Source organism: Macrobrachium rosenbergii, chromosome 48 (assembly GCF_040412425.1).
Source record: "Macrobrachium rosenbergii isolate ZJJX-2024 chromosome 48, ASM4041242v1, whole genome shotgun sequence".
Classification (NCBI taxonomy): domain Eukaryota; kingdom Metazoa; phylum Arthropoda; class Malacostraca; order Decapoda; family Palaemonidae; genus Macrobrachium; species Macrobrachium rosenbergii.
The window spans coordinates 43,567,572-43,590,071 of NC_089788.1; positions in this window are offsets into that span (position 1 = coordinate 43,567,572).

Consider the following 22,500-nt stretch of genomic DNA (forward strand, 5'->3'; position numbering starts at 1 on the left):
CTTAGGTACTTTACCTACCCATTCCGCCATATGCTGGTTAGATATTTTCTTTAATTTTTCATTGTGGAGCCCTCATAGAGGCCGCTGTGGCTTTAGAGGAACCCTGCCTTATGAATTGTGGGGTTACCGTATGTAGTTGGGATCCTTGGGCTCTCCTCTGACTTTAGTCCTTACTCAAATCCCTTACTTTTTCCACATCAGTTTCGCCCTTCAAAGCTTCCTTAACATTTTTGTTAAAGTCCCATTAAATAATCTGCATGTCCGTTTTTTTTATAACTCAGAGATATTGCCTTTACTTAGTAACATCTCATTTTACCATGGTATATAGTCCGTGGAGTTCACTACTACCAAACACCAATCCCCCTTATCTGCTTTGTTTATCCTGATATTTACTGAGACTGTTCCAGGCTTTTTCCAGTCTTTCCAGAAACCTAAATCTGCCTTTCATATAGGCAGCTTTGTAGTGGGAGGGCGGCGGGTGACGATTTATGAAAGAAAGGATTAGGTATCTGGAAAAAGTTAAGTATACCTTAGTTTTACCAGACCACTGAGCTGATTAACAGCTCTCCTAGGGCTGGCCCGAAGGTTTAGACTTATTTTACGTGGCTAAGAACCAATTGGTTACTTAGCAACGGGACCTACAGCTTATTGTGGAATCCGAACCACATTATAGCGAGAAATGAATTTCTATCACCAGAAATAAATTCCTCTAACTCTTCATCAGCCGGCGCGGAATTGAACTCCGGCCCATCAGTGACAGTCTGAAGCTCAACCGACTCGGCCAACAAAGGGCTTAGGTATCTGGAAAGGTGAATATATATATATATATATATATATATATATATATATATATATATATATATATATATATATATATATATATATATATATATATATATATATATGTGTGTGTGTGTGTGTGTGTGTGTGTGTGTGTGTGTGTGTGTGTGTGTGTGTGTGTGTGTGTAATAAACCGCAGTCGGTTCTACAGGTTCTAAAAAAATTAGAACTGGAATGGGGCTGGAATGACTGGCAGGGTCAGAGACAAGCTGCGGAGGAGGGTGCAAAAACAAACCACAAAAGTTACCTTAATCCTAATTTATTATGTATAGTAATTTACAATATATACAAGTGAGTCCAGGTTTAGCATACATAACCAATTTAATAAATGTTAAAACAGCACCAGGCAAAATCAATGAAAAGTCTTAAAGACCACACAAATGACTTAAACAATCACAATCAAAATAATGCAAAAAGCATCTTAAAATTCAGTTACCTGAGCCACACACTGCTCGACACCACTAATAATAAGAATATAATGAAAATCATCACAAGACATACTGTACACTGCTCGACACCCCTAATAACAATAACGTAATGAAAATCTTTACCCGAGCCATACACTGCTCAGCACCATTAATAATAATAATAATGTAATGAAAACCATTACCAGAGCCATACACTGTTCGACACCCTTAACAATAATAATGTAATGAAAATCATTACCAAAATAACATCAGTTACTAGAACCATACAGACAGCGTAAATAGATAAACAGGCATTACCAATAAACAAACAGGCAGCATAAACACTCATAAATAGTAAATGATAAAGCAACAACATGAAACTGCTCGGGTAACAACGAAAAACACAATATCAATATCCGTAGAGATAACACGATAGACCCAGCTGTCAAGAAGGATGAATGTAATCAGGCGAACTCCTGTGAAGACAAAGTAGCCACCAACTGCTCAACTAGAACACAGTCATTAACACAGATGAATTACAGGAGAAACATCGAAATAGCACGTCTGCTGTTATACAGGAAGATCCACGGAAGACTATGATTTATCTATCCCACCATCCTTCAGCTGATGGGGCCAACAGGTAAGAAATACTTGCTGTTCCAACAAAGACTCCATGTTCCTAAAGTTGCCGAGAACCCGACTCGCTGCTGTGCTAAACCCGACTGACTCCGTCTAAAACGAGGCGACAGACGGTCAAATCACCAAACCATAAACAAACACAGGAGGACAGGCAAAACAAGGAACAATCAAAATAAGATTGCTCCACTCTAACCACTGCAAAACCTAGTATATATATATATATATATATATATATATATATATATATATATATATATATATATATATATATATATATATATACATATATATATATATATATATATATATATATATATATATATATATATATATATATATATATATATATATATATATATATATATATGTATATGTATATGTATATATATATATATATATATATATATATATATATATATATATATATATATATATATATATATATATATATATATATATATATATATAATGTATATAACTGACATCAGGATTAAACTACAGTTTCTTAAACGAAAGGCCAGGGCACTACCAATTGAATCACGTGGGTCATAAAAGAAGCTGGAACTTGAGTACTTCTCTACCTGAGGTTTTATCTGGGGAAGGCTGCCACCTATCATACCAGTGAATTTACCCAACTTCCTGACCCACCAGTGTCACCTGATGGCATTTCATTTGACTTACTCCTACAGCGTTAATATGATGGGACTAATCCACACATGAGCATGTGAAACCAGATGACTCACTGATGGGTTGGGAAGTTGGGTAAATTCACTGGTATGTTAGGTGGCAGCCTGCTTAGGTAACACCTCAGGTACAAAAGCACTTAAGTTCCAACTTCTTTTATGACATGTGGGTCAACTGAAAGCTCTGGTCTTCTCATTTGATAGAGTAGTTTTTTATATATATATATATATATATATATATATATATATATATATATATATATATATATATATATATATATATATATATATATATGACATTTTTTATCACATCACCGTGATTCATATTCAATCAGTAAGCTACAAACGTCCTTTAATATCCAATTCGCTCTACCTCGGAAATAATATAATTTCATATATGTTACCGAAGGGGAATTTTTAGTTGAAAATAAGTTCATCGTCTCATGGGCTCGAACCAGCGAAGACAAGAACTCAGGACTACAAATGAACACACACACACACATATATACAGTATATGTACACAAATATATATAAGTTTATGAATCACATCAGGATCAAACTCAGGTCTTTCAAATGAAATGCAAAGCTGCTGCCAACTATGCCACTTAAGTCATATAAGAAGTTGGAACCTAAATACATCAGTACCCTAAGGCTTTATGTGGGCAGACTAACTACCTCTCATCCCAAGTTTTCCCAACTTTCTGTCTCAGCAGTGTCCCAGTTGAGAGCATTTCATTCAAATGATCCTTCTGAGTCAATATGATAGAAATAATCAACACATAATCACAAGTGGAACAGGAATAAATTTCTTACTCACATCAGGATCAAGCCCAGGTCCTTCAATTGACAGGCAAGGCCTCTGCCAACTAAGCCACACACATCATAAAAAAAGTTGGAACCTCAATGCCACTGTACGTAGGGCTTTACCTGGGCAGGCTAATTGCCTCGAATACCAGTGTGTTTTACCCAACTTCCCAGCTCAACAGTGACTCAACTGACAGCATTATTCATTCAAATTATCCCTTCTGATGATTCTGATAAGTCAGCAAGCTAGGGAAAATGCAGTGGTATGCAAGGCAGCTAGCCTGTCCAGGTAAAGCCTTAGGTACAGTTGTACTTAGGTTTCAGCTTCTTTTATGAGTTGTGTGGTTTAGTTCAGCAGTGACGTTGCCTTTCATTTGAAGACCTGGGTTGCCAAGCCTGGTGTGAGTAAGAAATTTATTTCTGTTCTGCATGCATTGTTTGTTGATTATATATATATATATATATATATATATATATATATATATATATATATATATATATATATATATATATATATATATATATATATTCCATTTGTCCTTTCAGTCCATTAGCTAGGCAATCAAATATAATGACGGCTGGAGGAGACGCCATTAAGGGGAACTTATGTAGGCATATCCCCCCAAACACCTGTTTCCCAGCAAAACATAATGACCTCTAAGCCCCAGCATCATACGATGTTTAGGAGGTTAGAAACGCTAAGGACAAAAAAGGCCATTTAGGGCCATAAGTGGGCTGTTATGCTGATCATTAAAAGACTTAGCTATAAGACTTATCTCCCTACAACCTTTGGCTGGCTGTTGACTGCTTTCAGATCGACCGATGTCCTGTGCCCAACTCAAAAAATCAAATGAGACGCATTGCACCATGCCTGCTGACACGCTGTCTATCACAGAATGCCAAAAACATCAAGCTGGTGCAGCCCTTCTTTTCCCTTCAAAACTGGCCAACATGAGACTCCTGCAGCCGAAATTCATCTTCTGCAACGAGCTCAGTGCACAGAAGGAATAAGGTATGTCTGAGGAGTCAATCAGTCTAATGCCAGTATCTTTCTCTCCTCGTGAATTTCTCTCCATTTTCAGTATTTGGTTTTCATTCTCTAAACAAAGCCCCTTTGTTCAGTCAGCCTTAGCAAGCCCATTGCCCCTCTTGACTTGTCCCAAGCTCAAATTAAATTAGTTCAGTAATAATTAGAGCCTTCCCACCATAGTGTTACCATGGGCTAATTAAATCTAATTGATCAATTCCTCCATTTGTATAAGTAATTTCATGTGAGAGAAAACCATTGGGTTTGAATGCTAACCTGGAATTCTCTTCCAGAATCCTGTTATCTGGCTCTTTGAAAAGTCTGCCCCTGCCTTGTGAACCAAAATAGCTTAACGTTTAACTGCCATCCTGCCACATGCAAGAGTCCTCTGATTAAAGACATCCAGGGGCACTACATTTCCCCTTAGTGAACAAGTTGCGTCAACAACCAAAAATCGTTTAACCAGTCCGCATTAAAGTCATTAGGCATCGAACTACTTCAGGGCGATAGCATTTTCAGATTCAGCAATTTGCTACGCAGTGTCTAGCTTTTATTGCACCTTGTATGTGCTTGCTTGCTACTCAGTCAGCCCTTAAATATAAATATCCTGATTTCTTCAGTTGTAAATAAATTCAGTTTAAAGCATTTACTGGTCATAATTTACCAAGGCAACCTCCACTTCTTTGTTTACTTAGATGTGATACCAAGGTAAATCAGTTAATTCATAACATTTATTGCTAACATTCTGAGCGCTTTGTGTTGGCCTTCGACAAAGGCAGTTACTTGAAAAATCCATTTTCATTCTTCCAACCGGCCTCAGAATGTAACATTGGCAAAATTGCCAAAACCTTGAAAAAGCCAACTAGTAATACTAGCTTTGCTATTACTAGACTAGGAAGGAAATGAACTGAGGAATGATATAATTCATAAACAATTTAATTCCATTATTCACAAAGACAAAAATATAAGGGTGACAGAACTGAAGCTAAAGATGTGAACAGTTAGCTAAGAGTGTTATGGCAGAGGAAGTATACAATTCCTGTGTTAGTGAAGTGTAGTTCGAAAATTTTTTTTTAAATACGTGTGACGACCTTTGCAGTTCAGAGCTGTACCAGCTCGACTCGTGTTCTTCCCAGCATCTCACTCCCACAATTCAAAGACTGTCATATCCAGTTCAAATTTACATTTAATGTTTCAAGTAAACTAAAGGCATTATTGGTGTTTTAAATCATTAAATTTTGCATATCGGCACCCATAATTCAGTCAGAAAAGCTAAGTGTTTTTTCTTAAATTTGAAATTACCATCGATTGTTGTATCACTTGAACGACGACAACCAGCAGCTATCAGGTGGTTCTCTTGTACACCCAGTTCCACTTCTCATCATTCACTTCACCCGAACGAAATTCCATTTCTTTTCACCCCCAATAACGTAAACCTAACGAAATGTCTTGATAATCTTGATAATAACTTGAATACTCTTTCCACCATATAGCTTGTCATGATGGGAGCTAGCTATTAAACTCACGGATACCAAAGTACATTTTTAGAAAAAAGTAACTTAGCGTAAATTTTCATAATGTAATTTATCATAAGAAGAAATTAGTAAATAAATTCACACAACGAATGTTCCCATATAAATATGCTTTCAGAAAGAGAGAGAGAGAGAGAGAGAGAGAGAGAGAGAGAGAGAGAGAGAGAGAGAGAGAGAGAGAGAGAGAACTCTAATATTCTTCCATCATAGCAAAAGGAGAATACTGAAATTAAATAAATGAGTATTGGAAAATAAACCCACTAATTCATAAAGTCATGTACAATATCTTTTTTTCTCAAATTTTTATACAAAACCTGATCTTTTTAGATCCCCCATCAATTCTTCCTTTTACTCATTCGCACATAGTGAGTGAATTTACATAACCCATGTTCATGAATTGTCTACCATATCTATTTTCATTAAGTGCCTCAGCCAGCAGAGTGAACTCTTGTGCTTTTCACAGAGCGTACATACAATTATTTAATAACAGTTATCGACTGTCGTGCCCAGTGGGCTTCCATTATCCAAGACAAGTACGACGCTGCAAGCGCCAAATCACACATTGAGTGCAAATCCAAAACCTTCCTTTCCTCATGCCAGGAAGAAGCCACTAGTTCTTAGAACTAGCCAAACAGAGTGCAAGCCCAAGGGTTTCCCTTTTCCAGAGTGCCACTAATCACCAGGCACCGCCAACAACGAAAGTTACTGAAGTGCTTACCTTTCCACTTTTCCTTTTACTCCTTACTCACATTCTAACTCGGGCAGAGTGCCATTTCCTTCAGTGCAGTTTGATTGCACTGCCTTTTAGTGTTGTTCTCCGGAACACACAGGCACCCCAGTGCCATCAAGACATAGTACTCACACATAAGCCACTGCACCTGGACCTGAGATAAAGAGTGCCAACAACAGTGTATCTGCCCATAAGATCATCATTCCTTCAGGATCGCTCCACCAGTGTGACCTTCAGGGCACACTCTACCACAGATGCCACCTTATTAAAAGGTGCCACACCACTGAAGTGCCATCAAATTACAGGACACTTCCCCACTGTCACAGACCATTTCCCTAGTCATCCTAATAGACTATAACCATGTCATTAGAACAGCTCAAGCCCTCATGAACATGGGCAGGACACAGGTTACATGGGTCTGGAACTCACCCAGTGGGTGAAAGAACAGCTGAATGACATACTCCAGGTGGAACAGAAGAAAGAGAAGATCAGAGGAAGTACGCAGAGGCTAAGACAGCAAGTATTAGCTCTCAAGAAAAGGAGCTCGAGCTAGAGGCTCAGAAGGAAAGTGCTGAAGCTATGGCTGTCCAACAAGCCTCCAACCCCACACCTGCTGCAACCAAATGCTCCAATCTCAAGCATTAAATGCCTAGTCCCCAAGTGGACTGAGGAAGAGCCAGGAAGCATAGTTGGAAGAAACAGAGGCGCTCTTTGAAAATTACAACACCACCGAGACATACAGGGCCTTAGTGTGCTAAGCCCATGGAAGGAAAAAGCTAAGGCAGCCCTTCGCTCACTGGAGAAGAGTCAAAGAGGTGACATGCTCGAAGTTCGTAGGGTCATCATAAAAGCCTATGAAATAACCCCAGAGAAATGGAGACAGCAGTTCAAGGTCTTGCCAATGAAGTCATCTTGCCCTGGACAGCATGGTCCTGTCACAAGATTCAGTCTGGTACCCGCCGGTTCGACAGTTCCTGCAGTGCAATACCTTAAAAGACTTATTCAATCGGACCATGCTGGAGGATCTTTTCCAATGTTTCCAATGTGTGCCTGGGTCCATTGCTGTGTATCTCAGTGATAAGCAGCCCACCACACTTATGGAAGCCTGCCATATGGCTGATTCATGGGAAACTTACAACCAGTCCCACAGCTTGTCTCACCTCTGCTAGTGCCACCGGGTACCTTTCAGGCTCAACTCACCTGAAGAACGGACTGCCTAGGAAGCCTACATGCACCCACTGCCAAGAAGGTGGGGCACACTGGATCTGACTGCAGCTACAAGTTGGGCAACAATAGACTGCTTACTACCAACAACCAAAACTCATCTCCTCTGTATCCACTCAATCTTCTCCACCGACAGTCACCGGGAAATCAGTCCATTCAAAGGGACCCTGCCGAGACTGTGGAACTCCAGGGTACTATACTGCTGGATATCCTGGTTGCCCAAAGCATACCTCCACCAGCAAGCACTTCAACCTGATTAGTGCCATGAGCCTCCATGGCTGTGCCCCAAATATCTCACCCTGAGAGGGTGTGGACTCAGTCCGTCTCAGTGGCACCCCTGGATGGCTCTAGCTTACCGGTGAACCTGCCGGTTACGGCAGACACTGGCTCAGTTATTAGCCTGATTGACCAGGCCCAAGTGCCAGCCAGTGCCACTGTTGATGAAAGACCAGGTGGACAATGACTTGGATAGAGGAGCAAGCCAAGACCATTCCCACAATTGAACTTCAGGTAACCACCCCTTGGGGCATGCAACCTCACTGCCTTGGTGTGGTGAATAAAATCAGGCATGGGTGGCGCTCCTGTTGGGACGAGACCTCCTCTGGGGATGTCCTTCCCCAATGGCACTCTGTTGCCTAGCTACCTCCACCAGGAGGCCTTAACTCCAAAACCACCTGACAGGGACACCTCCACTGTGACAGGCGTGCCACCATCAGCCCAACCTTCCGCTCACCCGAGTGTTCAATGGAAAGGGCACCCTTCGTGCAACTCCAGGCCAAGTCCTTGATCCTCACAAAAGGACGGCCACCCAAAGCTCCCTCCCTCACCACGAAGGGAAATCACCAGGTACCACTGCAAGACCTGTAATGTAACAGGGCACTCACCGAATTGGGCGAGGTGCCCTAGCAAACATAAAATGCAGAGGACACCACACCCAGAACCATTCCAGAGGCTCTGCCCTCCACCTAAGACAGGAATCTCTGTCTCCCGCTACCTCAGGTACACCGAGGGATTTTGTACCCCCGTGTCCCTCATCAGTGATGCCTGACTCAATTCTCTGCCAGTGCCACTTGAGGCCCTGAGCAGTGAAAAAGCTTCATCTATCTCAGATGTAGCACCTCTCTAACCTTAACCTCTGTGTCTGGCCTGAGTTGGTGCCAGTGCCAGATCCAAATCATGTCATGGATCCTCCTAAGGAGATCCTCCAAACCTCACAGAGGTGGTTATCATGCAAATTGTGAGCCTCCGGACCCTGGATGCTTCTTCTTCTCAATCACTTTCATCTGCCAAGGATGAACCTCTGGCAGACTTTAACATTACACCTTCTCTGGTCGACCAGGAACTGTCCGGCAGAGACACAGACACTGGTTCTACCTGATGACAGTTGTCGCAGCAGCCGAAGTAGGAGCTCTCCCATAGCTCCTAGGGCTACCACTGATCCTGCTCCTGATTGTACTTCTGGCCTTTCTCCAGAGTCAGTGCCCTTATCACCTCCCTAGGAATGGAGTAGCCAGATCTTGGAGACATCCGAAAAAAGAAAGAAGAAGGGGCGGAAGAGATCAATTAAACCATGAGAACCACAAGCTCCCTTGGTACTCGTGTCTCATTGGCACAGTGCCATTTCCATCTAAAGTGATCCTGGCACCTACCCACCTACCTTGTTAATAACCATATGATAAAACTATCAATACTCAAGATGGTACACCACTGACCACTTACCATAATTAACCCTTCAGGTTGCACATGTCCAAAATTATTGTGTGTTATGCCCAGCTTTGCGTAATTCGTAATTAATTGCATTTAGTTAGGTCAGTGTCATTTAATTTAGTGCCAGGCTGTAGGATAGTAGACCATGTCAACAACACACATTTACCATGTACCCATTGCCTAGGAGTTCCCCTGTCGTCAGAGACAGCCAGCAGAAGTCTGTAGATGCTGTAATCTTTTAAGTTAGCAAAACTAGTATCTCCTCTTAGCAGTTAGGTAGGTCCTTTTAGCTAGCTGCAGTGCAAGGGCACAACTCATTTATGCCAGCTAACTGTCTAGTTGAGACAAATAACTTACTTAGCTAAGGCCTTCACACCCAAAAGGGAGTGAATGCCTTTTTAAAGGGGGTAGCTTTCATATATATTCCATTTGTTCCTTCAGCCCATTAGCTAGGCAATCAAATTTAATGGCGGCTGGAGGAGACACCATTAAGGGGGGTGAACTTATGTAGGCCTAACCCCCATATCACCTGATTTGGGGAAAACATACTGACCTCTTTGCCCCAGCATCATACGATTTTGGGGGTTAGAAAGCCGTTAGGGACAAAAAGACAATTTAGGGCCGTAAGTGGGCTGCTATGCTGACCCTTAAAAGACTTAGCTATAAGACCTATTTCCCTATGACCTTTACTGGCTGAAATTGCATTTCAGATCGACTGATGTCCTGGCCCAACCCAAAAAATCAAATGAGACGCATTGCACCATGACTGCTGACAACACACTCTGTCAGCAGATTGCCAAAGCATCAAGTTGGTGTGGCCCTTCTTTTCCCTTCAAACTGGCCAACCGTGAGACTCCTGCAGCCGAAATTTGTCTTTTGCAAGCAAGCTCAATGCACAGAAATGAATAAGGTACGTCTAGAATCAATCAGTCTAATGCCAGTTATCTTTTCTTCTCGTGAATTTCTCTCCATTTTCAGTATTTCCAATTTTCATTCTCCTAAACAAAGCCCCCTTTGTTCAGTCAGCCTAGCAAGCCCATTCGCCCCTCATGACTTGTCCCAAGCTCAAATTAAATTAGTTCAGTAAAAATTAGACCTCCCACCATATTGTTACTATGGGCTAATTAAATCTAATTGATCAATTCCTCCATTGTGCATAAGTAATTTCATGTGAGAGAAAATCAGAAAATCATTGGATTTGAATGCTAACCTGGAATTCTCTTCCAAAATCCTGTTATCTGGCTCTTCGAGTGGTCTGCCCCTGCCCTTGTGAACCAAAATATCCTTAGATGTTTAATTGCCATCCTGCCCATGCAAGAAGTCCTCTGATTGCACAGTCCAGGGACACTAACAGTTTCCCCCTTTGAACCAGTTGTGTCAACAACCAAAAATCGTTTAACCAGTTTCCGCATTAAAGTCCTTTCAGATTCAGTTATCTCTACCCATTGTCTAAATGTTATTTGCTCGTTGTTTATTTGCTTAAATTTGGTTTCAGCATTTTCATATTAATTCCCTGATGGTTCCATTTCTAAATAAATTAATTTTAAAGTATTGACTGGTTAATTTAAAAGGCGACATTCTCTCCTCAGTTTACTTAGATGTGATAAATATTCCATTTTCATTCTTCCAACTGGCCTCAGAATATAACAATATATATATATATATATATATATATATATATATATATATATATATATATATATATATATATATTATATATATGTATATATATATTTAAATAGATAGAACATACATGATAAAACTTAGTATTGTACCTACTGGGTCACTTAAGCTAGTCCTGCTAGTTCCTTTCGATCTACCGTTCATCAGATACCTGAACTGTAACTGTAAAATGGGTATAAGCATTTTGCTAAAGTCACAGATAGATAGATAGATTAGATAGATAGATATTTCGGACAACACAAATATATTGATGTATATTCAACTAATCATTATTGTTGTTGTTTTTTTATATAGTTTAATCAGGTTACTGATTCAACACATGATTATTATATATATATATATATATATATATATATATAGCATATATATATACAATATATATTTATATTTATATATATATATAATATATTCTTTATATCAATATATATACCGTTTTTCTAAATATTTATATATATATATTTATTTATATATATATATATATATATATTAGAACTATGTGCATGTAAAAATTTGTATTATAAATGCATAACATAAAACGGATATACAACTGAATTCCACACAGACAATCCTCTGTCTGGGAGGAGGACTGTAATGTTATCAGAATTAGGTTATTCAGGTGTTCGTTTGACCAAGCTTTTGAAGATAGGCGATGAAAATTTTAATAAGATCAAAAAAGCAGGAAGGGCCAAGGTAGAGATGAGTTTGTTGCTGCCTTGACGTCTTCCTAAAGGGCGATGAATGGGATATTTCTCTCTCTCTCTCTCTCTCTCTCTCTCTCTCTGAAGTTATTGAAACTATAGCTCTAATTACGTCAGTATGCATGAAATGGCGATGAAATGATTATTTTTCTTTTAATTTGATAATTCTTGAAAGTGTTGCATCGTGTATGTGAAAAATGCATAATTTGATTATACATACTTGCATTTATATATATAAAACACTGATACATACATACATACATATAGGTAGATAGATAGATAGATAGATAGATAGATAGATAGAATAGAATAATGAAAGAGGCGAAATGTGGTGATACCTAAAGGCCCGGGAAAAGGTGAGCATAGTTTAAAAGTGTAGATCTGAGTGTTGTGAGGTGGTTCGGTCGTGTCGAAAGAATTGTGGATGATTTGTTTGTTGGGAATCTAGATGCATCTTTCAGTATCCGCATGAATAGCACACTGTGTAGGGGGTTCGATGCGCTGATGATGAGCAAAGTGTGAGGAATGTAAAGCGGAAAAATGTGAAGTATTTAGCGTGATTGGGTTTATCCTCGATCATTGTCTTTTTCTTGTGGGAGAGAGAGAGAGAGAGAGAGAGAGAGAGAGAGAGTGTTAAAATAGGGTGTTAAAATGTGGCACATTGAGACTTTAAACCCAATAATAATTGTGAACCAGAAAGAATTTATAATTTGAAAACAAATATACGTCTATTATTGAAACTAGATTATTGAACAAATTAGAATTTGAAAACAAATATACGTCTATGAATCTAGAATATTGAACAGTGTGAATATTGTATTTTAAAAGACATATCCAGCGGGAACTAAAGCTTTTGATTAGTTAGGCAGCTTGTTATGGTTTCAGTTCTCTTGCCAAAGATTTGAATTAAATTCAAAAAGTAACTCTGCGTTGCTTAATAAATTTTTCCGAAGGAAGACTGTTGTCAATCACATTTCATATGTGAAATACTCTCTCTCTCTCTCTCTCTCTCTTATTTATCCATCTATGTTTATATATATATATATATATGTATATATATATATATATATATATATATATATATATACATATACACATTGTGTGTATGGGTGCGTATGTATGTGTACATATATATGTATGTATGTATAGATTCTAAAATCTCTTTTGTACCATATACGTTTGTAATTATGATAGCCACATTGCGCTCTTCATTTCTCGATTCTTCAAACATTTTTGGATACGAATGTTAAGCTATACAGCCTTAGATCAAAATGTAAGAATCTCGAGCATCAGAACGAGTGTCGACAACGTGACCTCATTCTGATACCGGGATGCGGGTTCGAATCCTGCTATTGGACATCACAATTACTTCATATATCTTGCATATGGATCTAAGGCTTTGTAGTAATAAGCGTATCCAAAATGTACTGAGAATTTAAGAAGTTCGGAGCGCATTGTGGCCATATATTTATTTCAAATCAGAATGAAACAGTTTATGTTTCAGGGATTGGCTTCAGACAAAAAAATGAACACTATCATATTTTACTTTAAGTACTGAATCTCGGATGCGCCCCTGTGCATTAGAATATCCACAACATTGAAGGACGTGCACACACCTATACAGGAGACGCATCAGCAGCACGCTGAATCCTCTACACGTACCAGATGCTACAAGCACTTCACTCAGCAGCTTCAACCATTTTTCTCTCATTCCCTCTTCATATCTTCACTTCACTTCAGTAAAGGAGAGTTGTCTCAACATTGTCTTGATACATTCTCAACTTGGATTCCATTGACAGTACGCACTCGCAGAATACTGGCATTGACCAGGTTCAAAAGTAGCAATAAATGGCCTAGAATTGCCATTGATGAGGTCATTTTGGTTTAATAAAAACTATTGGATACCTCTCGAAAGGTTATTTAATCATGTCAGAAATGAATTGGTTTTCCACTACATTTTTAGCAGTTCGTTATTGAATGCACTGAGCTTCGGAGATGCTGTCAACATTAATAGTATATTTGATAATGTATTAGTGTAAATGACACAAAGGTGATTCATACATGTTAGACAAGAACACAAGATTACACTTGCCTAATCATCCCAATATTCCAGGGGTCATCAATTTTGAAAAATACAGTGTCTGTCGAGGTCCTTATTGTAAAAATGTCTCTGAAAATGGCAAGACATGGACATAAAACCTAAACAAAGAGATCGGTCTATTCTGTTTTTAGGGGTACGTTTCTTTGTGCATGTGCATATTTTAAAGCTAAGTTATGAAGTTTTCTTTCACAGTCTTCCTAATTCCACGAATCATATTTCCTGTTTGGAAATCACTGAAATGAAATTTTGGTTTGGGAGCAACGACCTTGCATACTAATACACAACATTGAAATTTTCGTAAGAAACTGCATATGTGGGCTATTTTGAAACTGGTCAGATGGAGCTGTTTGGGATGAGAAGATAGACATGCAACAAGCACCGGTATGCCATCTATCTATTCTATCTATCTATCTATCTATATTTGTACGTATGTGTGTAAATGTTTTAGTGTGACAAGTGTAATTGGATGTAAGTGAGAAAATGAAACGTTGTCAGGATTTACACCCAGTGTTGGCAAAAATTTTTCTTGTTGAACTGTGCATGTAACACAGACATGCATAAAAGCATATATACAAACAAATATATACTGGGTACACATACATGTTTATATGCATATATTCAGCTATAATGAACGTATCTATATTCGATATATATATATATATATATATAATATATTTATATATATATATATATATATATATATATATATATGTGTGTGTGTGTGTGTGTATATACATATGTGTGTGTGTTATGGAACGAAATACGTTACCAAAATTCGACAAACCAGGTTTACGTCATCTGAAGCAGCCTGTGTCACAAAGTAATGTTGTTGTTCATGTGTGATGGCCTTCCTTGGTGATGCTTTCAGTTTAATTGAAATCTCACTGGTCTGACATCCCGATATTAAACAGTTATGGAGTCGAGATTTGACTTTGGCTGTGCCTGAAGATTATTTCGAAATATAAACTCTTATAAACCTTGTTGTGATATTAGAGAGGGAAAAGATCAGTAAATGCCTCAGCAACTAGAGACTGAGGTCTTTTTGAATGAAAAATGATAGTAGCTGTCCTAACGACGTAATTTTAATTATCAGCTTACCCCATTTAGTTCTGAACTTTTTTGTTATCGAGCAGATATTTAAAAGTTTATATTCTTTGGCTTTAGGCAGTTTCAAAGTTTAGAAGCGTGTTCCTGTGGAAAAGGATATTAACGGTAATGGAAGGTTTTAATTGTTAACATTATACAGTCCAAATCTGTAAATGGGGTAATCAGGAACCTAGGAAAATAAACTGAGTTGCAGTGATTTGCAGTCATTGTTATATTCCATGCAATTTTGTGTGTTAACAAATGCTTTGTGTATTTGGTATATTTGTATTTAAAAAAGAAATTGAATTACAAGAGGTTATATTTATCCTTTGTACTTGGTAGTTTAATGATGTAGTAACCTACGTTGGTCATAGTTGCCCAAGAACAATGGGTTAAAGGATATGACACTGTAAATGATAACATACTTTTTTCTTGAGAAGGATTCGGTCAAATAATTCAGAGAATCAGAAATAAACTAAAAACTCTTTATGTCAATGTGTAAAGCACTCCCATTTTTTCCTTAAGTTTCGGACTTCACCAGAAAATATGTGGGCATTTGTGAAGCCTGCATCATCTCGGTTTATGATTCTTCCTTATTCGAATGAATTTTAGTTTTAAATTTTTAATAATTTGGTAGGGCTACTGTTATTCATGGATCGGTGATGTTCATTTTTGTGGATGATATTTTTAAAATCGAAGATGAAAAATAAATAGATCCCAGTTATAGGGTTTTGTTAACAGAGCTTGCTTAGTCCTTTAGTTCTCGACATATTCCAGTAATTTTAAGAAAGGCTGTGGTAGGAATTGATAATGAGAATCTTTAGTTGGAAAAAATAAGAGTAAAGGTTTTAAAGGAAAAGGCTATAAGGAAAGGGACTGTTTGTATTTCTTAGGAGTGTCACTGCGTCCTATTGTTACTATGAAAATGTATACCATATTCTAACGGGAAAGTCCTTTACAGATTTGTGAGACCTGCATTTTTATAAAATTTCAGGTCATGAAGAGTCAGCCGGTATGGTAATTCCCGTCAGAACTACTAGTTTATCTTGTATATACTGTTACGTCATGACGCAAACCATTTAACACGGTATCGACTGTCGAGACACAGAAGCTAGCTGGCGTTTACGTATATAGTATATATATTATACATTTATTGCCTCACAGTCAGTACTCCGTACTAATTTAATTTTGAATGGCATTGCTTTCTTTGGGTCTAGGTCACGTACATCTCTTTATTTAAACAATAAATGTAATAACGTTAGCTGTGGAATTAAGGTTAAATTACATCTATTTAATGAAAATGGGAAGGTAATCTTTTCATATCAGATGGTTGGATTAAATTTCTGTATTTACAGATCTTTAACTTGAAATTAATATGGACAAGCTGGCAGTCTAGCCATCAAGGCACATGCAATGTGCAATAAAAGGTGTAATTATAGTTAGCCAATAAATAAAAGGTTAACATGAATCTTATAAACTGCTTAAGACTGGCTGATAAATTAATTTACATTAGAACAACGATAACGCTGAGAGGCCTGGCACGTGGCCCTTGTCGGCTGTTTCTCAGAAGATCCTTGCACGTGGCAAGATAGAAATGGGTCTTCTAAGGCACTTGTGTTGCAAGGGCAGGGCCTCAAACTTCGAAGAGCCAGATAACAGGATTCTGGAACAAGTCATGAGGGTAAATGTGCGTGCTAGGCTGTGGGAAACAAAGGGACTTTGTTTTGGGAGAGGGAAAAGTTGGAAATACTGAAAATGGAGAGAAATTCACTAGAAGGAAAAGAGCAGTGGCATTACTTGCAACTTCAAGACATACCTTATTGCATCTGTGCATGGAGCTCGCTTGCAAAAGATGAATTCTGGCAGCAGAAGTCCCGACACATGGCCAGTGGTAAGAGGGCCGAACAGCACCAGCTTAGTGCTGTTAAGCTTCAGCGACCTTGCACTGTAAAGGTCTAGTGAGGAGTGACGGAGAAAGGTCACCGAGGCACCCCATTCAATCCCATTGGCAGGCACAGGACATCAGTAGATCTGGAAGAAGCAATAACAACCAGTACAAAGGTCGAAGGGAAATGGTCTTATAGTTAAGACTAACTAAGGGTCAGCCTAGTGGCCCAGTTACTGTCCTGACTGGTCCTTCTTCCCCAATTGCTTTCTGTCCCCCAAAATCATAAGATATTAGGGTTAGGATGCCTACATCTGTCCCCCCATAGTGCGGTCTCCTCCAGCCACCATGAAATTTGATTTCCCAGCTAACGGACTGTAGGGACAAATTTTTTAAATACGTAAAAGTTCCCCCCTTCAAGAAGGCATTCACTCCCTTTCTGGCGTGAAGACCTTGGCTAAGTAAGTTATTCATCTCGACTAGTCAGTTAGCTTCCCTAAATGAGTCGTACTTTTGCAATGCAGCTAACTGAAACGATCTACCTAACTGCTAGGAGGGGATACTAGTTTTACTGACTTACTTACTACAGCAGAGCCTAACACTGTACAAGGGTATCTACAGACCTCTACTGGCTGTCTCTGAAGACAAGGGAACTCTATTCCTAGGCAAAGGGTACATGGAAAAATGTGTCTTGTTGGCATGGTCTACTATCCTACTGCCCTGGCACTAATTTAAATGACACTGACCTAACTAAATGCACTTATTTACAGATTACACACTCCTTTATGGAATAACACACACAATATTTTTGGACATGAGCAACCTGAAGGGTTAATTATGTTAAGCAGTCAGGGGTGTGTACCAGCTTGAGTGCTGGACAGCTTTATCATGAGTTTATTACAGGTTAGCACTATAAGATTGCCTAGGGTGTTAAATGTTAGTCTATTTGGGGAGAGATCACGCCAGCTACCTCCTCTGGGTAGGTACCAGGATCACTCTGAGATGGAAACGGCACTGTGCCAATGGGACACGAGTGTCAAGGAGAGATTGTGGCTCTTATGGGTTAATTGGATCTCTTCCACCCCTTCTTCTTCTTCGGGTTCTGCCAAGGTCTGGCTACGTCATTCCTAGGAGGTGATGAGTGCACCAACCCTGGGGAAAGGCAAGAACGCCATCAGGAGTAGAATCAGAGGCAGCCCTAGGAGCTATGGGGAGGCTCCTTACTTCAGTTGCTGCAACAACCATCGTAAGGGTAGAAACAGCTTTTGCATCCCGGCTGGACAGTTCCTGGTAGACCAGAGAAGATGTAGCGTTAAGGTCTGCCAGAGGTTCGTCCTCAGCAGGCAAAGATGATTGAGAAGAAGAATCGCTGGTGGTCGGAGGCTCACAATTTGTAAAGATCAACTTGGTGAGGGTTGGAGGATCTCCTGTAGGAGGATTCGTGACATGATTTGGATCCGGTACTGGCAATAACCCAGGGCCAGGCACAGAGGTTAAGGTTAGTGGAGGCGCTACATCCGAGATAGTTGGATGGCACTGCTCAGGGTTCTCAGGTGGCACTGGCAGGAGTGCCTGACAAGGGATCTGGGGGTGCAAAACCCCTCAGTGTACCTGAGGTAGCGTGAGACAGAGACACCTGTGTCAGGTGGTGGGCAGAGCCTCTTGGAAGTGTTCTGGTTGCAGTGTCCACTGCATTTTGCTTGCTAGGGCACCCCAACCAATTTGTGGAATGCCCTGTTATGTTACAGGTCTTGCAGCAGTACTTGTTCTAATGACATGGTTATAGTCTTTTAGGACGTCTAGGGGAAATGGTCTGTGACAGTGGGGAAGTGTCCTGTAATTTGGTGGCACTTTGTTTAAATGGCACCTTCTTAATAAGGTGGCACTGTGGCTGAGTGTGCTGTGCAGAGTTCACACTGATGGAGCGATCCTGAAGGAATAATGATCCTTTTGGGCGGATATGCTAGTGGCATTCTGTATCTCAGGTACAGGTGCAGTGGCATTGTGGTACCGGTATGTTCCGGGGAACAACACTAAGAGGCAGTACAACTAAACTGCACTGAAGGAAGTGGCACTCTGCCCGAGGCAGAGTGTGAGCAATGAGTAAAAGGGAAAGTGAAAAGGTAAGTGCTTCAGTAACCTAGTCGTTGGCAGTGCCTCAGATTAGTGGCACTGTAGAAGGGGAACCCCTTTGGCTTGCATGCGTGGGTGGCTAGTTCTAAGAACTAGTGGCTGCTCCCTGACATGAGGAAAGGAAGTTTGCTTCCTGACATGAGGAAAGAAAGGTTTTGGGGTTGCACTCAATGTGCGATTTGGTGCTTGCGAGATACGCAAGTCTTGGATAATGGAAACCCACTTGTGCACGACAGTTAATAACTGTAATTAAATAGTTGTATGTTCTTTATTCGAAATGCACGAGAGCTCACTTCGTTGTCTGAAGCACTTAATATGAAAATAGATATTGGAGACAGTTACAATGAACACGGGCGCTACAAGTTCACGCACTACTGCATGTGTGAATGAGTAAAAGGAAGAATTGATGGGGAATCTAAAAAGATAAAAATCTTGGATATAAATAAAAAAAAAGATGATTATTGCTCTTCGCTTTATGAGTTAATGGGTTTATTCCCCAATACTTGCTTGCTATTATGACTATGACTTTATTAACTTTCTTGGGTGATGATGGAAGAATATTAGAGTTCTTTCTCTCTCCCCCTCTGAGAGCGTACGAGTATTTGTACTGGAACGTATTCGTTGCATTATTTTATTTACTCTAATTCATTCTTATGATAATTTACTTTGAAAAATTACGCTAAGTTACTTTTTAAAATGTACTTTTGGCATTTATGTAATTTAATATCTTTCTCCTACCATGACAAGTTATATGGTGGAAAGGGTTTTCAAATTACTATAAAAATATTTCATTAGGTTTCATGTTAGATGAAAAGCAATGGAATTTCGTTTGGTGAGTGAACGATGAGAAGTGGAACGGGGTGTGTGGGAGAGAAACAGCTGGTGGCTACTGGTGACGTCAATCACCTCATACAATACTCGATCGGTGATTTAAAATTAGGAAAAAGAACACTAAAATTTTCTGACCGAATGATTGGTGTTGATATGCAGGCTCGAATTATTTAGCTTAAAACATCAACAATGCCTTTACTTTACTTAAAACATTAAAAGGGAATCTGAACTGGATATGGCAATCTTGGAACCTCTGCTTGGAATTGTGAAGTGAGCTGCTAGGAGTTGTCACACGTATATTTTAACAAACACGAATTTTCGAACTACATGTCACTGACACAGGAATTGTACACTTCCTCTGCCGTAACTGTTTTCGAACAACACACTTAGCTAACTGTTCACGGCTAACACATGCAATAAATCCCTGGCAAAGCACTTCTTAATTCCTAAATATCAGTTCTCTGGTGTCAACAACACGCTGCTACTCTTCTCACTATGCGAAATTTCGCGGCAGTTATTCTGCGTTGCTAACTTAAGAACTTTTATGGTGCTCTCGCCTTGATCCTATGATATGATAACTAAAAGATCAGCTACAAATCACTTCTTTTAAAACACTTCTTCCCTATCTGTTCCTAATGTATCCTTAATATTACAACAATTATAATAATAACCCTACCTTGCTATCTTTAGCTTCGGTTCTGTCACCCCTTTTATCTTTTGCCTTGCGAATAATGGAATTGAATTATTTTATGAATTATTTTATTCCTCGGTTCGTCTTCCTTCCTAGTCTAGTAATAGCAAAGCTAATTCTCGTTACCATTTGACTAGTTCCTGTTGAGATCGACACCTTTATGTTCTGAGTCCAGCTGGAAGAGTGAAATTGATTTTTGAATGTAATTTTGCCTTAGGGGCCAACACCTAGAGCTCAGAACATAAACAATAAATGTAATTAATAGTATGACTTACCCTGAAATTACATCTTTTTAAAGAAAATGGGAAGGTTGCCTTTTCACACCAGTCTGTTAGATTAAATTTCTTTATTTACAGATCTTCAACATAAAATTAATATGAACACGCTGGCAGTCCAGCCATCAAGACACATGCAGTGTGCAATAAAAGGTGTAATTATAGTTAGCCAATAAATAAAAGGTTAACACAAATCTTATAAACTGCTTAAGACTGGCTGATAAATTAATTTACATTAGCACAACGATAATGCTGTGAGGCCCTTGTCGACGGTTTATCAGAAGATTCTTGCACGTGGCAAGATAGAAATGAGTCTTCTAAGGCAATTGGGTCACAAAGGCAGGGGCAGAAACTTCGAAGAGCCAAATAACAGGATTCTGGAAAAGAATGCCAGGTCAGTATTCAATGACATAAAGACTTTCTCCCACATGAAATTAACTATTCACGATTGAGTGGATTATCATCAATTAGATTTAATTGGCACATGGTAACACTATGGTGGGAATGCTCTAATTATTATCACAGAACAAATTTAATTTAAGCTTGGAACAAGTCATAAGGGCAAATGCAGGAGAATGAAAAGTTGGAAATACTGAGAATGGAGAGAAATTCACTAGAAAGAGAAGAGCACTGGCATTAATTGCAACTTCAAGATGTATCTTATTGCATTCGCGCATGGAGCTTGCTTTCAAAAGATGAACTCCTACAGCAGAAGTCTCGACATATGGCCAGTGGTAAGAGGGCCAAACAGCACCAGCTTAGTGCTGTTAAGCCTCAGTAACCTTGCGCTTTAGAGGTCTAGAGCGGAGTAATGGAGAAAGGTCACCGAGGCACCACATTCAATCCCCTTAGCGGGCACAGGACATCAGTAGATCTGGAAGAAGCAATAACAACCAGTACACAGGGCGAAGGGAAATAGGTCTGATAGTTAAGACTAACTAAGGGTTAGCCTAGCAGCCCAATTACTGTCCTGACTGGTCCCTCTTCCCTGCTTGCTTTCTGTCCCCAAAATCGTATGATATTGGGGTTAGGATGCCAACATCTGTCCCCCTAGTGGAGTCTCCCCAGCCACCACGAGATTTGATTTCTAGCTAATGGACTAGAGGGACGAATTTTCTAAATATGTGAATTTTCTAAATACGAATATATATATATATATATATATATATATATATATATATATATATATATATATATATATAATATATGTTAGGAACAATCGTTTGTCGATTGTTCCCTTAGTGGGTTGTTGCCTCCTTTTGTTTTTTGTGTTTTTCTTGCTGGCGAGCTGTCGTCTGGTAAATGGCGTCAGACTTCGTCAGTCAGGTTCTGGAGGGCGGAACAACTGGTGGTCCAGGGCAGCAGCGAGTCTAGTTGAGTTAGCAGCATCAGGTATCCGTACCCGTGGGTCAGTCATTACAGCCCAATTGCTTGTTTATTTTAAAGAACCTGTCGATCTCGAGAGGCGAGATCGTAATAATATATATATATATATATATATATATATATATATATATATATATA